Raw genomic sequence first — 23124 nt, forward strand, 5'->3', positions numbered from 1 at the left:
TGAGGAAAGCCAGCATCTGGTACATGTGTTCAGCAGGGAGACCTTATACTATTAAATGTGAAAAACTACGTCTGACTTTACACTTGCTGTGATGACAACAATAGCTCAAACAAATACTTATGTGCTTTTAAGCTTTCTGTTTGTGTGAATGATTTCAGATGCCAGATTATCACCTGTGTTACCTTGTTAACGTACTTCATCTTTGTGTCAGTGAAGATCATGCTGATGGAAAGGGGCAAGTTATATAAAATATTTTTCAGGCATGCATAAAAGTATTTGGAAAATAACTTGATTTTACATTCACTAGTTCTTTCATTGTCGTCTTTCCCCATTTTGACCTTCATTTACAAAGATACCTGATGAGAACATAGGAATAGCAACAACCATAATGTTTCCTGTAATTCTTGTTTGTTATATGAACAAGCATTAACAACATTTCAGGATAATTCAAGGTCATTTGTTTCTTACGCTCAGCAATATAGAATTTCTTATTATGAAGGGTAAAAAAGCTAATGAAAGCTCCAGATAGCCTCCAGCTGAGTGCTGGGTTCTGGTTCAGCTTTGTGTCCATGATTAAGGGAATCAAAGGCACACACACAAAAACCTGTGGCTATTGAAATATTTCCACATATCAGCATAATCTTTCTCCTTGATAAGAATGCAGCCCAGCAGCCAAATGGAAGGTGCCAGCCTCTTTGTTTTGGTAGGTGTAACCAGGGATGTGTGAATTGCAAACCATAATCACCAATTGATATATTAGTATAAACAAGTTTTAATAGCAACTCTGTCACATACTTAATGATAATCTGTCTTAATCTGCTATTGATATTTGCATGTTACATAATAGCAGGATCAATAGGCCTTCAACTAAGGAGGAGAAAGCTTCAGCGTCACATAATATGATGTGCTATACTTTTTCATGGCCAGAGAAAGAAAGGGCTGCAAAGAAGAAACAAGAATGCAAAACAATCCCTGCCAAATGAGACCAAAGACAGAGACAGATTTAGTGTAGCGCAACTAGTTCTGTCAAAAGGGACGCGGGTGGCGCTGTGGGTAAAAGCCTCAGCGCCTAGGGCTTGCCGATCGAAAGGTCGGCGGTTCGAATCCCCGCGGCGGGGTGCGCTCCCGTTGTTCGGTCCCAGCGCCTGCCAACCTAGCAGTTCGAAAGCACCCCCGGGTGCAAGTAGATAAATAGGTACCGCTTACCAGCGGGAAGGTAAACGGCGTTCCGTGTGCTGCGCTGGCTCGCCAGATGCAGCTTTGTCACGCTGGCCACGTGACCCGGAAGTGTCTCGGACAGCGCTGGCCCCCGGCCTATAGATGTGAGATGGGCGCACAAACCCCAGAGTCTGTCAAGACTGGCCCGCTCGGGCAGGGGTACCTTTACCTTTACCTAACTAGTTCTGTCACAGTGGGCGCCAAGCTTACTGTAGGTAAAGCGACCACTGACCATTAGTTCCAGTCGTGGCCGACTCTGGGGTTGCGGTGCTCATCTCGCTTTATTGGCCGAGGGAGCCGGCGTAAAGCTTCCAGGTCATGTGGCCAGAATGACTAAGCCGCTTCTGGCGAACCAGAGCAGCGCACGGAAACGCCGTTTACCTTCCCGCCGGAGCGGTACCTATTTATCTACTTGCACTTGACATGCTTTTGAACTGCTAGGTTGGCAGGAGCAGGGACTGAGCAACGGGAGCTCACCCCGTCGCGGGGATTCAAACTGCTGAGCTTCTGATTGGCAAGGCCTAGGCTCTGTGGTTTAACCCACAGCGCCACCCACATCCCAAGCTTATTGTAGGTGGCGCCAAAATAATTACGCAGTGAATTGAGCAGAATGAAAGAGGAGAAGCAGGAAAGGGTACAAATTTTAGCCGCACACAGGGCGCCACTGAAATTTGAAAGACCAAAGTCTGCCCCTGCCAAAGGCGCATCTGTTTTCACAGTGGCCAGCCACATGCCTACTCATGATCCTCAGCAACTGATATTCAGAGGCAGATTGTATCTAATAGTAGCGGCATAATGTAGTCATCATATTTAACATCCACTGGTATCTTTATTCTCTATGTATTTGTCTAATCTCTTTTTAAAAGATGTCCAAATTGGTGTCATTCTATGGCACACTAAGTCCATTCCCCAGCATTGATGTCAGAAACCAACCACTGACTGAAACCCATGGGGCATGCCTGCCAGGCAGAGGAGACGGTGTCACACAAATTTGCTCCAGTGAAGTGTAACAAATATTTATATGCAGAATTTACTGTTTTAAAACATTGTTTCACTGTATGATTCCACTGTGGAGATTTAAGTGACAGATGCATTTTCCTCTAAGAGTTATGTTAGACTTAGTTATACGATTAAGATATGCTTTAATCAATACAATTCTAACTCTAAACAAGGAGTTTTAAGATAAGCTCTGTCACTATTATAATTCAAACTCTATTTAGGCAAATTTCACTCATAGATTATAGTTTCTCCTGCATGCATATATTAGTGCAAATGAAGAAAAGACAACCTAAATGTCAGCGTGCCATTGTCAATGATTCTCTCAAGTTCTCAGGCAAAGCTGTGATTTATAGCTGCAAGCTGTAGTACATCCCTTTTATTGGGGCAACATTGACCTTGACTTGTGTCCTTGGAATAAAACAGACTACTAATCAAAATCATACTAGGCTTTTTAAAATCATTGTTTAGAATACTCCTAATTCATTCTGAACCATGCCAGAATTATCACTGCTTCCAAAACCAAAACCAAAAACCAAAAATTGTTGCTGGGAAATAGAAGGTTTTGCAACTGTCAGATCACCTCTTGTTTAGTTGACTAACAACACAAACCTTTGATCTCCATAAATTATTTTTCAAGGTTTGAAAAGTATTTTTTGGTGTTAGCTGTGCACTTGATTAACTTGCACTGCCCTTCCACGTTGAGTTTTTTTTGAATTTTAATAGATAGCCAAGTTCATAATAATGCATAGTTGATTTCAACAGTTTTTGTCAGATATCTGCAGAGGTTTCACATACTCATTAGTAGAATCTTTAGAAATCTACAATTAAATTAAAATAGTAGTAGTTTACCATTACTAAATGTCTTCTTCCTTGGATACATCCCAACTCATTCATTAGTAAAATCATTCAATGAGATAATCAATGTGAATGAATGCATGGAAACAAGAACAGAAGAAAGAAAACAGTTCAATCAAGAACTCCAATTTTACATTAAAATCCATTGTCTTTAGCATCTTTAGTCATAGGGTGCATGGGGAAGCAGTTAACTGTTTAAGGTGCTTCAGTGATATTTTTATTAATAATTATCATCATCACACTACCATTCTATCAAGAGTTCAGGACAATGCATGTGATAAGCCCACCTCCATCCTAACTTTAAAAGAAAATTGTGAAGTAGGCTGAAAGGCAGCGTCTAAAGCCATCCAGGTGAACTTCTAGGCTCTGTTTTATGGTTTTCGTACAAACACAGACTAATTCAATTGTATCCAATAAAGTTGTCCCATTCATGTAAGGATTTCTGCTTTTGCACCCTAACCCCCCCCCCACTTTCTTCCTCCCGTCCCCCTTCCATCTGTATTGGAGGTACCCTAGTCCTCTGGTGCAGGGGGCGGGGCTCAGCGGGGAAAGGAGAGGGAAGGAAAATTCAACTGCACAAACAAAAGTCCTTGCACAAAGAGGACGACTATGTTGGGAACAACCCTATGTCTTCTCAGAAATAAGTTCCATTGAATTCAGTGGGGCTTACTTGCTTACTCCTAGTTACCTAGGGTTAGGATTGCAGCCAACTTGACTCTTTGACAAAAGGCCCTAAAAGTAAGATAGAATTAACAATGCTAAAGGTGTGCAAGCTACAAACAGGCTGATAAACTCCAATGTCTGGGTTATTTCATCCTCTAAGTGGCTACAAGTGTTTTATGTCAATATGTTTTCTCGAACCCCCAAGTAAGTGCTGAAACTAACATTAAAGTACCTATCAGGTGCTGTTATATCAGCTTTTGGGTTATCCTCTGTCCAAATCTTCATAATCAGCAATGGCCAACTATTACAGAAAGCATTACTTAAGATGGACAGATACTGTATATGGCTTATCAACTGTTTACCAAGGGCATCCAAAACATGTCTATTTTCCTAGTATGCAAAGGTGTTCTATTTGCTTTAGGGGAAATCTAAATCTTCTGAGAAACATGTTTTAAATTTTTGGACATCTTCAGGTAACATCTGCTTAATTCTTACAATGATGTCATGCCTTCATGTGGCGTTTCAAGAGTTTTGGGCCAAATTATAAGTGGTGGTGGCCTGACAGGTTTGACTAATAGCAGCTGAAAGCTTATGGGCTAAGTTACTAGTACTCTTTGGCTCCTTAGTATAACTTTGTGAACAGCAACAAATGAAATTCAATTGTGATTATAACATGGACAATGCTGGTGGGTGCTGTGGGGAGTTAGTGGTGCAGCAATATCAGAAGAGCTTCGGGTTACCCATACTGGTAAACAACCTGCTATCCTTAGGTAAAGGTAAAGGTACCCCTGCCCGAAGGCCAGTCGTGTCCGACTCTAGGGTTGTGCGCTCATCTAACTTAAGAGGCCGGGAGCCGGCGCTGTCCGAGGACACTTCCGGGTCACATGGCCAGCATGACGAAGCTGCTCTGGCAAGCCTGCACCAGCGCAGCACACGGAAACGCTGTTTACCTTCCTGCTATAAAGCAGTACCTATTTATCTACTTGCACTTAAGGGTGCTTTCAAACTGCTAGGTGGGCAGGAGCTGGGACCGAACGATAGGAGCTCACCCCACCGCGGGGATTCAAAAATACTAGTAACAGTCTCCAATATATGCCTCATCCACAATCATATTCTTTAGTGTTCAAGTGGCTGCATTGAGGAACCCTTGAAGGAAAAAGGAACAAAACACCATGTCATCCAATAGCTATACAGTGGTACCTCGGGTTAAGAAATTAATTCATTCTGGAGGTCCGTTCTTAACCTGAAATTGTTCTTAACCTGAGGTACCACTTTAGCTAATGGGGCCTCCTGCTGCCGCCACACCGCCACTGCGTAATTTCTGTTCTCATTTTGAAGCAAAGTTCTTAACCCGAGGTACTATTTCTGGGTTAGTGGAGTCTGTAACCTGAAATGCCTGTAACCCGCGGTACCACTGTACTATTTCTGGGTTAGCGGAGTCTGTAACCTGAAGCATCTGTAACCCGAATTACCACTGTATTTCAAAAGAAGAACTTACTAAATCTTCTGAGAAGCATGGGTATAATATTACAAACATACTTATGTAAGGTTAACGGGGGGGGGGGATCTGTACAACATAAAGGTTAAGCTAGTGTTGACATTGACAGTTGTTGGGGGATTATTATTTTTTTCTATTGAAAAAAGCTACAAAAATATGTATCAGATTTAGCCCAAGCTGAGTTCTTATCTCTTAAGAATAATTGACAATGTTTAAAGTCTTAGCACTGGGATTATGGAGTGAGGACAACTGGAAGACTCTAAATTACCCTTGAAATTCCTTGAGCTTAGATCTGATGCAAACTTGAGTAGCACTAATTTACACGTTCTACTATAACAACTTCTAAAGAACTGCTCTATTGCAGTCTGGGATAACTATATTTTAGTATACTGCATTCTTTTGTAAACAGACAGCATTTTAATTCTAACAAATATTCTTACATAGACAATGCGTAAGAAAAAAATCAAAACTATATTTGGCATTGGCAGAGAAGTATATATGCGGTTGGCCCTAAGTGTTTGAATAAATTAATGGTTGAAATACCAGCTCAGTTAGACAGCTGAAATCATTTGATTCTATTCAAAGTGCCCTTGAACAAAAGTAGGGACATCATGACTGTTCCTTCCTGTGTACTCTGTAATCCTTGCCAATGAAATTAGTGTCTATTGATTTCCTAATTCCCTAACAAAAGTGTCAAAATAGAAGAGATAAATGAAAATGCTATTGACCTCTGTTCTCTACATTTTCTACACCTGTCTACATATGAATAGGTGTTGTTTACAATTTCTTGAAAGTCAGAAGCATCAATCTACCTGATCTTAAACACAGTTCACTGAGATTTCCAACCTGCCTCAGTCTATATTATTAAACCTTATCATGTTCCCAGCTATATGTAAGATGTTAAACAAAATAATCCAGGAAATGTTAAATAAAAGTAAAACTTATTCCAGATTTTAAACCATAGGTCTTTATGAGGCAAATTCATAAAAACCAAACCAAACCAAGCCTGCCATGGAATGCTAACATTCACAAGATGAAACGTGTGCTAACATACTTGTTAATAGATAAGGCGCCACAAAACTTTTTCCAGCCTGGCAGATCCTATTAGCAGGTTGTTCATGAAATGCATTAGTCAAAATAATAATGAAAACTGATGTCCAGGTCACATAATATTCTCTCTTGTCAATGGAAGTACATTCTTTTAAGATAAAATGACATCACCCAAAAACCCTTATTGAAGTCAGGCAACAATCCCAGGAAAAATCTTGTTTTATAAATTTCTTTAGCACAGTTGGCAAGTATTATCAGTGAGGTTTAAAATGAAAAATCCAGGATGGGGTTGTAGCAGGAACCCCCCCACCCCAATCATTCTGTTTGCACAAACTTCACACACACTCACACTCACACACTACATACGCCACATTTCTGTTATAAATTCATAGAAAATCAACCATACATCGGATTTGCACTGTTCCATTTTTTACTCCATGTGACAAGGACTATCAAAGGGGGGTGCTTGGTTTCTGGTCAGCCATAATCCCTTCACCATCCCAGCACATCCACAGGAGCCCTGCCCAGTTGCTATGTCAACCCTGATAATCCCAGACAGAAGACAATCAAAATCACAAAGAACAGTGGATTCACCACAGGCTGAAACAAAGGACAATGATCAGATCTTCCCTCTGGGGGCAGGAAACTGCAAACTCCCCATTGTCACCTGGAAAGTACTCATGGGGAGGGGGAAAGGAGGAACCAGCCGGGTGACTGGACACTCAGGTTACCACCACAACTCCTCCCTCAACCCCTCCTTTCTGTAATGTATGCATGATGTTTCTGGGGGTGGGCTTGAGCTAGAGGAGGGGAATTTCAAAAGTTTTTATAAGGTCTTGCAGCCCATTGTTCTGGGTCTTTCTCTCTCTTGCAAGGGAAGGGAATACCCTGTTGCAACAGTTCAATAAAGGCCAAGCCTACAGGCTGCTGTTTTGCTCCAAGTTATCCTGGTTGGTGTCTTTACTTTTTGTCCAAGAGAGCCCTCAGATTTTTCCGTTAACAGGGTCATAGAATCAGAGAATTGTAGAGTTGGAAGGACACCCGAGGGTCATCTAGTCCAATCCCCTGTAACGCAAGAATCTCAACTAGATCATCCATGACAGACGCTCATCCAACTTCTGCTTAAAAGGCCCCAACAAAAGACAGTCTACCACTTCTGGGGGGGGGGGTCTCTACCACTGTTGATTTTAAATATTTTTGAACGGTTTAAATACTTTTAAAAACTGTTTTTATTGATAATTTTATTGTTTTATTCTCTTAATGAACCACTTTGAAGATTTATTACAATCAAGCAGTGTATGAATGTTGTGCTGGGTAACAAACAAGTTACCAAGTCAGTATCTTCATTTCCTTGTGGGGTCCTTCAGGCTTCTCTCAGGATTGCAGTGTGGCCTGAAGCCTGGTCCAACAACAACCTGCCATAATTTGGCAATAGTTCCTTCTGGCATGCTGCAAAGAAGCTGAGTTCCCTTCTTAGCAGACCTCCCTGAGCTCTTTGCCACAGTGATATCAGCTTCCCTTCAGATGCTGCTTCTACTGGCTTCCTTCACGCTTCTCCCAGGCTCCCCCTAAATCCCTCACCATTCCACTCCAACTGAATTAAGCTACAGTGGTACCTCAGGTTACAGACGCTTCAGGTTACAGACTCGGCTAACCCAGAAATAGTACCTCAGGTTAAGAACTTTGCTTCAAGTTGAGAACAGAAATTGTGTGTTGGCAATGGGAGGCCCCATTAGCTAAAGTGGTACCTCAGGTTAAGAACAGTTTCAGTTTCGGACCTCCGGAATGAATTAAGTTCTTAACCTGAGGTACCACTGTACTCTTATCTGAACAGCACTGAAACTGGCCTTTCATTTTCATCAGTCAGGCTCATCCACCCAATCTCTACCATTCTGCCTTCTTATTTGTCTATAAGGATGAGTCAGTAAGACCACAAGTCAGTTTGGTTCACTGCTAAAGCTTTACATACATAATCTTTACTATATAAGCAATCTGATTTCTCTGCAGGGTTACAACTGCCAGTTAAAAAATATACAGTACCCAGCAAGAAAACAACTCTCTCCCTCTATCTCACTGTGTGTAGGCATTTTTGAACCTAACTTCCCACTCCACTCTCAAAATGAATTTTATTCTCTGTGAAATTGATAGAAGGAACAAGAATTCATGCTTCTACACCAGCTTCCTCATTTTATTTTAATTGTGACAATTCTCCATTAAGCAGTCAACCCATGAAATGACTTTGGATTTTACTTGCAGGTCATACACACTATTAAAAACCAGAGAGGGGAAAGTATTCTCTTAAAGTTGTTTAAATGACTTTATCATTTTTAGCATTATTAATTCATGCTACAAATAGTTTATAGTGTCAAGTTTAAAACTTCCTGTAATTAAAGGATGAAAAATGACAGCACCATTACATTAAGAATTAATAGTACACTTCCTCCTTGAAAATGGATTTCATATTTTGGCCACCACATAAAAGAAAGGAAATGCAACAAAAGCTTCTTCTGCTAAAAAAAAGCTACAAGATGAACACCAAGGCCCTCTGCACACATGATTAATGCTTACAACATTTCCAGTGCAGTCCTATGTCTACTCAGAAGTATTCCCAGAAAGTGAGGTTAAGACTCCAGCCTTAGTTGCCTTGATACTATGATCCCAAACAACTAGGGAAACAGTATTTTAACTTACTGAGGTAAGCCTGCTACTAGAGGACACGTAGACATAAAGATACTGATGAAATCCACTTGGCATATTATAAGTAGGGAGGTGGAAACCCTCAGTGTGGATGATGACACAAAGCCACAGATAGCTCCAGAGGGATTTTCCAGGGCCCCAAGACTAGAAGAGGGTCCACCACTGTAACAGTGCTACCCTTTTTGCTTTGAACACATTATTAAATAAATAAATAAATCAGATGCAGCCTGAGAGAGTCTGTCCATATTATGAGCACAACTAATGGTACTACTATGCCCAATGGCTTCAAAAATCCTGTATCCAGCATTATATTATTAACAGTGGTTTGCAAATCCACAGCTTGGTTTACATACAAACCTAAACCATGGTTTAAGCTTTCAGATGTAATGTTTAATTATAATTAAGGATAACAAAACACAGTTAAGTAGAATGTTTATACAGAACTAAATGGGTGAATTGTGCAGATTCCATATACAAAAAGATTGAAAAAGTCATATGTGGTGGCATTAGCTCATCACACACACACCCCGGGGAAAGCTAAACCGTTCTAGTTAAATTATGACACTAAAGGGATCTGCCAGCAGAATCACACCATGGTAGCTGAATGTACAAGACTACTTCAGTTCACTGGAAAACCTGGTCAGTAGCATTGAGGAGTATATCAAAACTACATCCTCTGCCCTTGCCCAGGATTAGTAGAAGATTGCTAAGCATCCATTCAAAAGTTTGGTTGTTGTTTTTAACTGGGAGCTGTAAGTGAAAAGTGGTGGTCTCTTCCTTTTCTTCTAGGTTTGTCCTGTAGTAGACAATGACACTTTCTTCTCACAGGTCTTAGATGCTAGGCCTCTACTTACTCACAGGGCCTGCCCTCTACCTAAAACATCTACAGTGGTACCTTGGGTTATGAAATTAATTCGTTCCGGAAGTCAGTTCTTAACCCAAAGCGTTCTGAACCCGAGGCATGCATTCCCTACATAGGCCTCCCGTGGCCCCAGAAGAGGAATTGCGTTTGTATCCCGGAGCAAAGTTCGCAACCCGGGATACCTACTTTGTGGAGTTTGTAACCCGAAGCATTTGTAACCCGAGGTACCACTGTACTAACCAGCCAAGAGCAGGCTACATAGCAAAAATATAGAAACTGGGGGCAGGCCCTGTGGCAGACCCACAAGATGCCCACTGTTTTCCATGTCAAGTCCAAAAACACTTTTTCAAGACCAAATATTGTCATCCAAACTATGAGCTGTTAATATGCCAGCTTATCTTGCAGTATGACATATACCAACTATGTTCTTCCATGTTCTACTGGCAAATAAGCCAGTCTCCACAGAAAAGAATAAATGAACACAAATCTGACATTCAAAAAGGGTACACTGTAACAGACCTTTAAGTGCTCATACTCAGACAAAGACACTTCCAAGTAAAAAAACACTGCATTACATTTCATCATGAGGTTCAGCACTATCACTTGTGACAGGGTACCCATGCTATCAAGCGTTTTGTTTCTTGAAAGGCCACTGCTAATAACATCATTACCATCTATACTTACCTAAAGGAATGACCGCCGGGTGTGAAGCACACTTCCACCCACAGACAAGCCACAGCTGTCTGAACACCAGGTCCTCTATCTAACCTTTGGCTTTCTCAGTGGTCTGCCGTGCCCTGTCTGTGACCTTTGTCTCCTTCGTTTAAACATTGTTCAGGGGGAAAGTGACGGGGTAGAAACAGGTGCCAAAATAACTTTGTACCACTCCACGATCGCGTGATTGGAAGATGTGTAAAGGGCACAGTCCAAAATGTATCTGACTGGTTTTGCATATTGTGCTAATAAAAAGAGCCTCTGAGGAGCTAGCTGGCAGCTTGCTTATGAATAGCTCACCTGCATCATCAACTCCTGTCTCATGCCCTTCTCTTTACTTACCTGAATTTTATTTATTTCTGATATCCCTATTTACAGTAAGGGCCCTCCACCACCCGCACCATGGCTTTATATACACCTTAATTCAGGATAACGTTTCATGTATCTGATGATGTGGAGTGTGGTCCATGAAAAGTTTATGCTATAATACATTTATTATTCTTTAAGGTGCCACAGTACTCTCCCACCCCAACCCCTGCCACCATTAGAACCAGCTGTTGCTCATTTTATCTTGTTTTAAGTATATCATACCCATTTGCTTTTACATCTTTGGGCAAATGCTAAGCAAACATCCCAAGAGAACCTCAGAGACAATGTCACATTCATTAGCCACAAGTAGCACCCCCCCTTCTTTTCCTGTAACCTCATAGACCTATTAAAAGACCACTGGCTGCCATCCATAACTGAAAGCACTCTTATAACTTCAGTCTAGACATGATCTTATCTAAAAGCGCCTTCAGTCATTTTGTATTCAGAAGCACTATCCAGATTTTTTGTTGGCTCTTTAAATATATTAGCCTGATTATTTTATTACAGCAACTATGTCATTGATCAAAGAATGAAAATGTGAGAACGGATATAATGAGTTCAAACTGTGGTGATTTAACCAGTGCTCCATTTGTAAAGGTAGCCACCTTTGACTAAAGACAGGGGAACAAAAAGAAAGCACTCAAAATAACAGCAATATGGGAACTTTGGGTCAAAGTGTTAAAGGACACTATTTCAATAAAGATACAATAGATGGCATCCAATTGGTGTCCCTCTGCTGAAGGAATAAGGAGAGAGGCGATTTTTGGCAATTCTCCCTACCTTCTACAACCCTCCATGTCCTTCAAGTCTTCTCAGAAAGTTGGAAGACCCTCCAAAGCAGTTGTGAGATGTGTGGAGAACTGCAATTGTACTCTCCAATAAACCTGTTTGCTAATCCAAAAGCATTAAAAGTGTGATAAAAGCTTAGAGGTATGTTGCTACACTAAGTGCCCAAAGAAGTTTGGTCAATATTGTTACTAGACCGTAAATCTTCAGGACTGCAATGTGTAATGAATTGAATAGTCTGATGAATTAAAAAGGTGCCCAAATTAATAATGCACATTTTTAAATTCTTAATTATTTTTAAAACATCACTGTTTAGAAATCCATGAATTATAGACACCTTCTTAGAAAAATAAACCCTCTTTTCCCCAGAATAGAATGTCTCTTCTGAAATATTGCAAGCTATGCATTACATAAAAACAACGAAGTATGCTGTTTTTAGAACTATTTATTCATATGCAAATTCATTAAGAGTTAATTGAAATATTAAAATTCACACTATTGGCTAATATTTATTTAATCAAGTGACAACTCTATTAGTTTTGCTCCACTTATGTGCCAGAACCATTTGGGTATTCATGTGGGGTGTGTATCTCAAATGGTCTTTCACCTTTGTATGATGCCCAATGTCACACAAAAAACCGCTCTATTGTTAAACAGGGCTTAAGGATGTAGATTGAAAAATCAATAAAAAACATGCCACTGCTCCAGATACAAATTGCCAGCAGTCAATAAAAAGGAAAGATTAAGGAGAGCTACAGAACCAAGAAACAAGGCCATGTCTCTACGACAGATCACGTGAGTCATCAAACTCAATCCAGATTTTCTTCCATTCTTCCACTCTGATCAGCACTGATCTTTATTTCAAAGCTCTGAATCAATGCATTCAACTTTCTCAAATATGCTTTATTACTATTATTTTGTTTCTAGGGAGGCTGCTTTTCTTTATCATGGCATACTTCATTTGCCTTTTTGATAAGGATGTACTGTAAACTACAGGTCTATATTTTCTTAACCATTTGACACAATTAAGTGTTGTCTGTTTCAACGAGAGCCCTTGCAATCATGACTGGAAACAAGTTTCTACTCTCCAGCATTCTCTTTTAGGAATGCAAAAGATTCTTCTGATGAGAGAGAGAGAAAACAGCATAGAAATTTAGCATGCCACACCTAAAGGCACACATACTGATCATGAACTATTTCCACCCTACCTCTCAGAATGGGATATTAAGGGTTGAAAAATCCAAGTATGGATAAACAAAAATCTACTGTCCATGGCTTTTAGCTTATCCTTTCTATCTTTATTCCCAGCTACAACAAAGTTTTAAGTACATATAATAGCATTTGCCTACATTTTTCTTTTTCTCCCAACTTTTGTTTGTTGTTGTTTAGTCATTTAGTCGTGTCCGACTCTTCGTGACCCCATGGACCAGAGCACGCCAGGCACTTCTGTCTTCCACTGCCTCCCGCAGTCTGGTCAAACTCATGTTGGTAGCTTCGAGAACACTGTCCAACCATCTCATCCTGTCATCCCCTTCTCCTTGTGTCCTCAATCTTTCCCAGAATCAGGGTCTTTTCCAGGGAGCCTTCTCTTCTCATGAGGTGGCCAAAGTATTGGAGCCTCAGCTTCAGGATCTGTCCTTCCAGTGAGCACTCAGGGTTGATTTCCTTCAGAATGGAGACGTTTGATCTTCTTGCTGTCCATGGGACTCTCAAGAGTCTCCTCCAGCACCATAATTCAAAAGCAGCAATTCTTCGGCCATCAGTCTTCTTTATGGTCCAGCTCTCACTTCCATACATCACTACTGGGATGTAGTGCTCTAATTACAAGCTCTTTGGGAACGGAGTTTGTATGTGTTTTATCCATATCGTCTTGGAATCACATGTAGGGCTAGAAGACCAAGCCTAAGATCAATCTGCGCAGGCTATTGCTAAGGTTTTCTGCAAGACCTGGATGCACCAATAACTTTATCAGAGGATTGCACTTCTGGATGTGTACTACTCAAATGTTCCATCAAAAAGAAATGAAATGTTTCCTTCAAATTAATAATAGAAAGAAATACTAGCAATTTTCCAAGGTTTTCTAAAAGGAATCCTGAGGGACAAAACTATCTTTATTTCAGAAAAGAAAAAGATGAAAAGATACAATCACGAGAAGCAATAAAATCTCAAGAGAACAAAATATGACACTAACACATTATTATTTTTTCCTAAAAGGCCAAGAATGCAAAGCTGTAACAGATACTGAAATGTAACTAGTGCACTCATGGCAACAGTGCTTTAGAAACAGCTTGGGTTAGTAAATTTTCTTTTTTAAAAAAAAAAGTAACACCCAGATTCAATAGAAATGGCTATACGTATAACCATGTATAATTAGAAATAATTGTTCCAAAATGCGTGATTTCAACATCTTAAAAAAGCATTCACCCACAGAAATGCTATAGGAAATTAAGCACACTTAAACTTTATTGACATCAAAGTTAGGCATGTTTGGAAGAGCAAAAATATTGCATTGGGGGAACCTATATTAAGTGTCACAGGATCTCTTTACAGATCTTCAATAACTTACAATAAGACTGTTTGCAAGTCACACAAATGTATGTCACATAAGTGAATAAAATCCAGAGTACTTCAAAATGCACTGGAGCTTATTACATTTATAGTTGATTTAGAGTTTATTTGTTTGGAGTTTGCTATAGATGTAATTTACTGGATTACATTGTTTTAAACATGGATGCTCTGACTGTGGTTTACAATCTCTGTGTTTGCAACTTGTGTTTACTCAAAACAATTTTAGAACACCAGACTTCACCATAAATGTTAACAAGGCCTGATTATAGTAAACATTCATTTCAATAGCCTAGTATTTTGACCATAACTCAGGTGAGTATACTGACAATCCTTGGACCTTGCAGGAGCCTATTCCATAAACTAGCTTCCAGATTTCACACACGCTGCATGAAACAGTGTGCTTAAACTTAGACTATCTTTGTTTGCCTGAGATTTTCATAGCCATTTTTCTTGCAGTAATAAGTTTCCCACTGCAAGTGTGTTCTGCAAATAATAAAGTGGCCCAGTTCAACCCAATACAGTGGTACCTCGGGTTAAGTACTTAATTCATTCCGGAGGTCCATTCTTTAACCTGAAACTGTTCTTAACCTGAGGTACCACTTTAGCTAATGGAACCTCCTGCTGCTGCTGCGCCGCCGGAGCACGATTTCTGTTCTCATCCTGAAGCAAAGTTCTTAACCTGAAGCACTATTTCTGAGTTAGCGGAGTCTGTAACCTGAAGCGTAAGTAACCCGAGGTACCACTGTAGTTCAACCCACTTCTTGGCATCCTTGTTATTCAGATAGCAATAAGCTTTTAAAAGAAACATTGTTTCACTCAATGCCTGTGTTTGTCACAAAATCTGGTTTTAGGCCCATGAAAACCTTAATGTTAAGTTAAAACAAGAACAAAAACCTGATCTGACCCTTATTTGGTTCCTTGTTCAGATTCCTCGCTTTCAGTCTACCAATTTCCAGATAATTCCTCAAAAGCTATTTTGAATCCAATTACTATTCCTAATGTCTGTTGAACCTTGACATCTGATTAAAATTCTACACAGGTGTTGGGAATAAATAGGGTTATAGTTAGTTTCTGGCAGGACTCCAAACACAGCCCTGGGTGGCAGGGTTTCTTCTGGTGTGTTGTCCATAAGAAAGATAGCATAGAAGCCAACTCCAAGGGGCTGTGGGGACCTTGGCCCCCACAATAAAATTCTGTATTTGAGGAGGCTGGATGTGAACAGTGCACAGATACCATCACTTCCCACCCACAGTACCTCCAGTTTGTCTAGATTAAATTTCAGTTTTTTCAGCTGCAACTATTCCAAAGCTGCCTCCAGACACTTGTTTAGGAGTTGCAGAGCCTCCCAGGGACTTGTAACTGAAGAAGAGAGGGAGAACTTGATATTATCTGTACATTGGTGACACCCTAGTCCAAACCTCTGTATGACTTCTGCCAGTGCTTTAATCCAGATGTTGAACAACATGAGGTACAGAGTGGACTATTTTGATATGGGGGCCCAGCAGTTGTCCATGGAATGGAATAGAAGTCCCCTAACACTTCTGATATATCATCTGCAGCAGGCTGAACACTGCAACACTGTACTTCTGAAATTCATCCCAGTAAGACAGCTCAGAAGGGTAGTATGCTTGATAATACTGAACAGCCCTGAGAGGTTCAGGAAAGCCAACATGGTGGTATGTCCCCTCTCATGTTTTTGGCATACAGTGGTATCTCGCAAGACGAACGCCTCGCAAGACGGAAAACCCGCTAGACGAAAGGGTTTTCCGTTTTGGAGGCGCTTCGCAAGACGAATTTCCCTATGGGCTTGCTTCGCAAGACGACAGCCCATAGGGAAATATCCGGGACAGCGGGGAAGCGCAGCGCGTCTTCCCCACTGTCCTCGGACCTCCTCCGAAGCCGGGCGGTGGGGCGGGAACGCCTCCTCCCGCCGCCGCCGGGCTTTGGAACACCTGCCCCCGCCGCCCGGCTTCGGAACGCTGCTCCGAAGCCGGGCGGCGGGGCGGGAACACCTTCTGAAGGCGGGCGGGGGGCGAAAGTCTTTGTCCCCCCTGCCTGCCTTCCCAGGGGCTTTTAAATCGCCCCGGACAGCGGAGAAGTCCTCCGCTGTCCCAGGGCGATTTTAAAATGCCGCCCGCCAGCATTTTAAGATTGCCCGGACAGCGGAGAAGTCCTCCGCTGTCCCGGGGTTTTTTTAAATGCTGGGGGTGGGAAGAAAAGCCCTTGTCCCCCCCCCAGCCTTCAGAAGAGGTCCGGGAACAGACTGTCCCCGGACCTGGTCTGAAGGCGGTTTCCCTAGGAACGCATTAATTGATTTTTAATGCATTCCTATGGGAAACTGTGCATCGCAAGACGAAAAACTCGCAAGACGAAGAGACTTGCGGAACGAATTAATTTCGTCTTGCGAGGCACCACTGTATTTCCTCCAGCAGGGCAACCAAGTCTATTTCTGTACCCAAACTACACCAAAACTCAGAAAGGAATGGATCCTCCTCCCCCAAAACCACCCAGAATGCAGCGTCCACCATCTTCTCCATCTCCTTAACTAAGTTGGAGCCTGGATAACATATCAAAGAGAACAAGCTTGGTTTCTTAAGCAATGAACTCATCACTGAAGCTTCCAGAGTAGTAGAGACTGAACTCACCTTCAAGGTGCAATTAATCACCTCCAAAATCTCATTCCTCAAAGACACATCAGCAACCTTTATTACTCATGAAGGTCATGGGTCCAGAGAAGAGCTGGTAGGCCTCAAACTCCAAGCACCTTGTCCATTTTTTCAGGTAGCACAAGCATAAAGTTATTTGTAATAGCATGACAGTACAGTGCTCTTGTCTCTACCATCTACTAAATTATAAATTATCAGTGTCTGCAGCCAAGCCATTGTCAATGTGAGCAATTTTCTCTACTAAATGGAAAGCAAACTAATCACAGCAAATGTTTGAACAATCCACATCTTTGATCTCCTGGGCCTCCCCAAAAGATGCTGCTAACCACCAAAAGAGCCACAATGGCCAGCACCAGTGGTGGCAATGAAGTAAGATTTAGTTGCCACCATCGCTGTCACAGAATAAGTGCAAAGATAGGCTCTCGTGTGTGTTCACTATTGTTCAGTCATGCTAGCGATGCATTCTCCATCCTTAACTCACTCTGACACTGTGTTTTACCTGCTGAAACCAAGATATTGATTTCAGGCTCCATGCAGGTGTTGGTAATGTGACAGGTTTAGTATACAGGATTATATGCTGCTCCCTGGCAGGGAATTAAACATAGGGCAGCAGAAGGGTTTCTCTTAGTTCAAGGGAAGAGGGGAAAGGAAGAATCTATGTGCTAGATAAACGTAAAGGGAATGGTGCACAGTTAATTAACAGTGGTTGAATACAATACATCAAAAACCACCTAGCTAGGTTCTAAAGGCCTTACTGAGACTCCTTCCCCTTGCTCGGATAGCATTTATGCATCAGTATAAAAACCATTGGCCCTCATGTGTGCAGTAACATACAAGAGGAAATTAATCAACAAAAGACAGGATGAAAGAGAACACGTCTGCTTAGGATTTGCATATGCTAATTTATTTATATTATATCTACTACAAATTTTGGAAAGTTGTTTGTCTGTTCTTTATGGATTTAGACATCTCTTAAGATATCATAACAAATTTTTGCATGATGATCCCCGAGATCAACAAGGAGATTTTTGACTGTTTGGATACAATTGGACACCATCAAGATGGTGAACCGAACTTTTAAAGACAGCACTTATTTTAACCACTGATTTCAGAACTGCGCTGATTATGATTATCATTTTGGTTTTGTTAGAATTCCCAAGTAATGCTAGGCAATTTCCGCTAGTTAGAAATAATTGTTGTAATTTAAATAGAAATATACATCGCCACAGTGGGGAAGACTGTGAGCCATACAATATGCCCACTTAGTCCGCTGTCCAAGCGCTAAAAAAAGCAACTGTTGATTTTCTTCTCATCCATGGTTAAGAATGAAAGAACTGTGAGACTAGTTCCATGTGTTTCTCAAACCACACACAAATCCTACACCGTAAACTTCTGTCAAAATTCAGGGGAGCTTAACTGTGATAATTACTTAATACTTCTTACAGAAGCTAATTTATACACATTGTTGTTTCAGGCAGTTCTAAAAGTTTGTGAAGTCAGTGGCTAAAGTCTGGTTGAACCATCATTCATATACATGATGAATAGGAGCTGTATACTCATGAAATTGTCTCTCTTACTTAACTCTCTAATCAAACGACTGTATGACACTAATTTTTTGGTGAAGGCACAATGGTGAATGTCATAAGTAACACTTATTTTGGTTATATGGCATTTACTGCTCTTTCATTTTATGAATGTTATGTTTATATATACAAAACATAATTAAGATTATGGAGCAGCTTGTTAGAATAATTTGTTTAATTTATATCATACCCTTCTTCTTGAAAGGAGCACAGAGCAGCAGCTGGTCATATGATGGAGATGGATATCTGTTGTTCAATGAGGAGGGAGGTAAAATATTCCTCAAGGCCAGTTTCATAACATTCTTGGCCCAAGCATCCCATGGTGAACTCCCTCTTCCATGAGTGGGCCCTGATAGGCTAACCTGGCAGCCGCCACCAGTGGTGAGTAGCAGTAGTAGCATCAGGCAGTTGGGCCTAGCTACCACTGAAATTTCCCACAATGCCACAAACTGATACTACATTATGGTATTGTGCAAAATTTAAATAGCGGCTAGATCCTCCATCCCAGTCCTGCTTGAAGTGCCAGGCTAATTTTCTTTAAATAAAAATAAAAAAAATCAGGCCTTAGCCAACCAGAGTATTCAGGCCTTGGCAGCTGGCCAAGGAAGCCAGGTGCTTACACGAGCCCAAGGGTCCATCCGCCATATCTATCACTTGACATATTTTCCTTGTACTGTTTAACCCTTTGTTATCACCAACGTTGTGGCAAATATTGTACAGGAAGACTGAATCAACACTTGTTGAAATGTGAATAACTGTCATTTTTAAAGATGACACACATAACTTGGAGAAATAGCAAAAAAAAAAAGAAAAAGAAAAACACCCACCCTTAATCTGTAAATTTCATCAAGAAGGAAAAAGCCAGATGAAACTTTCTGTTTCACTGTTTTCCTAGACTAGAGCATGCATTTCTTTCAGACTTTACAACATTTAGACAAATTGTCTGCAGAAGAAAACTAGTTCTCAGCCTTCCTTCCGATTCTCACCCCCTTGTTTTTGTTAGTTTGTCTGTACAAGCCTAATATTTTTCAACTGTGGAACTTTTATCTGTGAATATCTAAGAAACCTGCCTTGTGGAAAACTAATTACTGAACCACTGAGAGCCTCATAATGTCCTGCATTTAAGTCCTGAGCATCATACATAATGCATAGGAAGTCTTCTCTGCACTCTGATTACAGCACACTGTCATTAAGTGAGCAAATTAAAGATGTGAATAATTCACTGGCTGAGCTTATTGTCAGTGCTGCATTGTGAAATTAGAATTTCTAATAAGTACTGCAATTTTTAACCCAATTAACACAGAGAACATCTTGAGTCTGATTAGTACAATAAAATTTATTACCTTATTCGCTGGCTTCAAAACAGCCAAGCTAAATACTGTATTTAATTATCCACCATTTGCAGCTTTGCACTAAAAAAAATGTTTATAAATATACACATATAAAGAAACCTTATGATTTCAAACAAGCTTTTAAATATTTGAGCTAGAAGAAGAAAAATCATTCCTACTGAAATCTATAACAAATCTAGCCAATTCAAACAAGTTACATCTGCACATGCAAGACTTGGCGTGTATATCTTTTTAGCACTAACCATGATGTCACTGTTGAAACCCGCTCCTCTGACATATTCATTTCATTTGAAAAGAAGCAACATAAGAATCACCGGCAAAGTAATGTTTACAAACAGGAATCAGACACTCACACACCAAAACACACAATGTACATTAAGTGGTAGGTTTCATGAAGCATAGCTAAGGCACATTTGCTGTTTCTTCCTCTTCGGAATTTGAGTCTGAAAAGAAACCCATTTTCAAAAAGCAACACGAGGAGACAAGAACAGGTTTCTTACCTTGGAAGAGTCCCCATCGCCTTTCCTTCTAAATCCAACTCGGCATACAGCATGTTGCTCCTTGGCAGACACAGCAACTCTGCTACCATAAAGAAAAACCAATCTGCTGGATTGCAGCTTTTGTGTCGACCTATTTTCTCTGCTTGTGTTTAAAAAACAAAAATGGCAAAGATCCTAAAAAGTCCAGCACATCTGGCTGTACACTGTAGACTGTTGCTGCTCTACTATGGTCTCCCTTGCCCGGATTCTTCGTCCTGGGGAACTTTAATCACAGAGCTGGAGAGGGGAATAGAAGGAACCAAATGCAACACAATTAAGACATTTAATAGGGTATTTCCTCCCCTCCCCCTCCCCCCATCTTTCCACTGTTCCTGAAGCAACTACCTCGAATCTTGTTTTTGCTTGGAACCTATTTTAGCTTCGTCATGCAGAAAAGAGAAAGTGAGAGAGGATAAAGGTGGTGTAAAAATCAGACAGGCACAATGAGAGACAGAGAGAGACTGGAGAAAGGGGCTTGTCAGTGCAGAAAAATCTGCATATGGAAATCAGGGTTACTCTGGGTACAGATTTATTTTACTGCAGCGTCGTACTTAACTCCCCCCACCCCCAAGACAAGTAACTTGAAAAGGGATAAAAGAGAGAGATGCTCTTAACGGTTTGAGCAAAAGGAGCTAGTTACTTACTAAAGAGGATTTCAAAGATAACAAGTTTACCTTCTGTCACTGCAGCAGCAGCAGCAGCAGGAAGTTAACTTTATTAGAAATGTAAGTTTTCTCCACTTTCTTTTTAACTGATAAGCAAGGAAGAAAGGAAGACTAAAATGCAGGATCATATCAGAACTACAGTAAATTAGAGTTAGTGGGGGTGTAGTGTTTGAAACCAGAGGTCAATCCCAACATAAGGGATGACCTTGGGTCACTTAGTCTTTTTATCAGCCTAACTTACCTACCAGGTAAGAAAACTGATGTATGCCACCTTCAGCTCCTGGCAGGAAATGCAGAATAAAAATGCAATAAACACTTAGTTACATTAAAAAAGTGTCTGCCTAGCTATTCAGAATGATTGTAACTTGTCCAGTGGGACATTCAGTCTGATGCTTGGCATGTTCACCTGGTGAGGTTGCCAACTAACTAATTTAAGGCTGAGGTAGCCATTTTTTAAAAAGAAGTCTAGACCAGTTGTCAGACAGGAGTGGGAAAGACACATTTCCCTGATTTCCATTCCCAGTTAATATTTTAAATGGAAAATTTAATGTGTATTTTGCATATGCATTGTAAACTACATATGCATATTGTATGGAGGAAGCCGTTTGATGGTGAGCCATGGAAAATATTATGATAGTGGATTGCTTCTGGACTGACTTGGTTCAGCCGTTGGGGGTTGTTTTGCTGTCGGTTGTATCAGAAGAGCAGTCTTGGCCTCCGGAAACACTCTGCAGTGGGAGGGAGAGAAGGGCAGGAGAACAGCAGCACAGCAAGATCAATATCATCCCATTTGCCAAACCTGTTGTCAGCCCGTGTGTGTGTGTGTGTGTGTGTGTGTTCGTGTGTGTGTGTGTGTGTGTGTGTGTTCGTTCTCCATATTTGCTTGCCTGGGTAGTCCACAAGTTAGCATGGTGAACAGGATGAGTAGCAATCAGGACTCTTCATCATTTGGTCTTTGGATACAGATGTGCAAAAAGGGCAGCACATGTCTCTCTGTATGTTAACTGTGCGTAAGCATGAGAGAGGGTGTAGTGGGATAGCTCAGTCAGTAGAACATGAGACTCTCGATCTCAAGGTTGCAGTTTCAAGCCCCACGTTGGGCAAAAAGATTCCGGCACTGCAGGGAGTTGGGCTAGAAAATGATTCTTGTGGTACCTTCCAACTCTATGATTCTGGTCTAGTGTGTATGTCAGTCTCTCCTTAATGTGTGCATATGAAATTGTATGGAAGTTTGTAGTTCTGTGTGTGTGTGGTTAGGGAAGCATGCACATCTATAAAATAAGTAAATGTTTTCCCTACACGCTAAAATTCTTTAATCTTGACTCTGTAATCTGTGGCTTGTCTCATTTTACGGAGTTATCTCTTCTATACATTTTGTGTATTCTCTGCAATAGAGTCATTCACTGTCCTTGGGGATTAGACTGGGTCTCACTTTTCTTCATCTGGGAAACAGATAGAACTAGAAAATGTTTTTTCTAGAATGTCTTCTGAACAATTTATTCCTTAATTCTGTTCTGTGAGTTATGTATGAGACTTGACATGGTGTCGATGGCTGGACCACAGACTCCAGTTATCCTATGTGCATACATGCTTAGCTCTTGGGTACTGGTTCCAAGGTAAGTGTATACACGACTGGGCGGCATAAGCATAACTCAGTTCACTCAGAGATAAGTGCCACTTTGTTCAATAGCGTATACCCTGTAGTGGGAGTGCACAGGATTGTGGCATTATACTACAGGTGTATTTTTATATCCCAGGGAACTATTCCCACATACCTAATGGGGCTTACTTTTGAAGAGAAGAAAATGTGCACAGGTGTGCTGCTTAGCTTTAAGTCTTAAGAGTACTTAGAACATAAGATCAGCTCTGCTGGGTCAGACCAAAGGTTCATTTACTCCAGCATTCTGTTCTCACTTCAGTCAACCAGATGCCTGTTAAGACCACAAGCAGGACATAAATACAATAGAATTGTCCTCACTGGTGTTTGAAGGCATACCTTCTCCAATAATGAATGCAATGCACAGCCATAATGACTAGGAG

General features: G+C 40.9%; 1 protein-coding gene across 1 annotated transcript in view; it reads right to left on the bottom strand.

The window, feature by feature from the left end:
- The window catches only part of LOC309528992 (uncharacterized protein), a 299370-nt gene that overhangs the window by 265109 nt on the left and 11137 nt on the right, over positions 1–23124 (bottom strand). Inside the window, exon 2 of the mRNA XM_082216707.1 lies at positions 20381–20656. The gene's annotated coding sequence lies outside the window, so the exon portion shown is untranslated. The remainder of the gene's footprint in view (positions 1–20380; positions 20657–23124) is intronic.

This window comes from Podarcis vaucheri, assembly GCF_965113315.1.
Source record: "Podarcis vaucheri genome assembly, chromosome: 3".
NCBI classification, from domain to species: Eukaryota; Metazoa; Chordata; class Lepidosauria; order Squamata; family Lacertidae; genus Podarcis; species Podarcis vaucheri.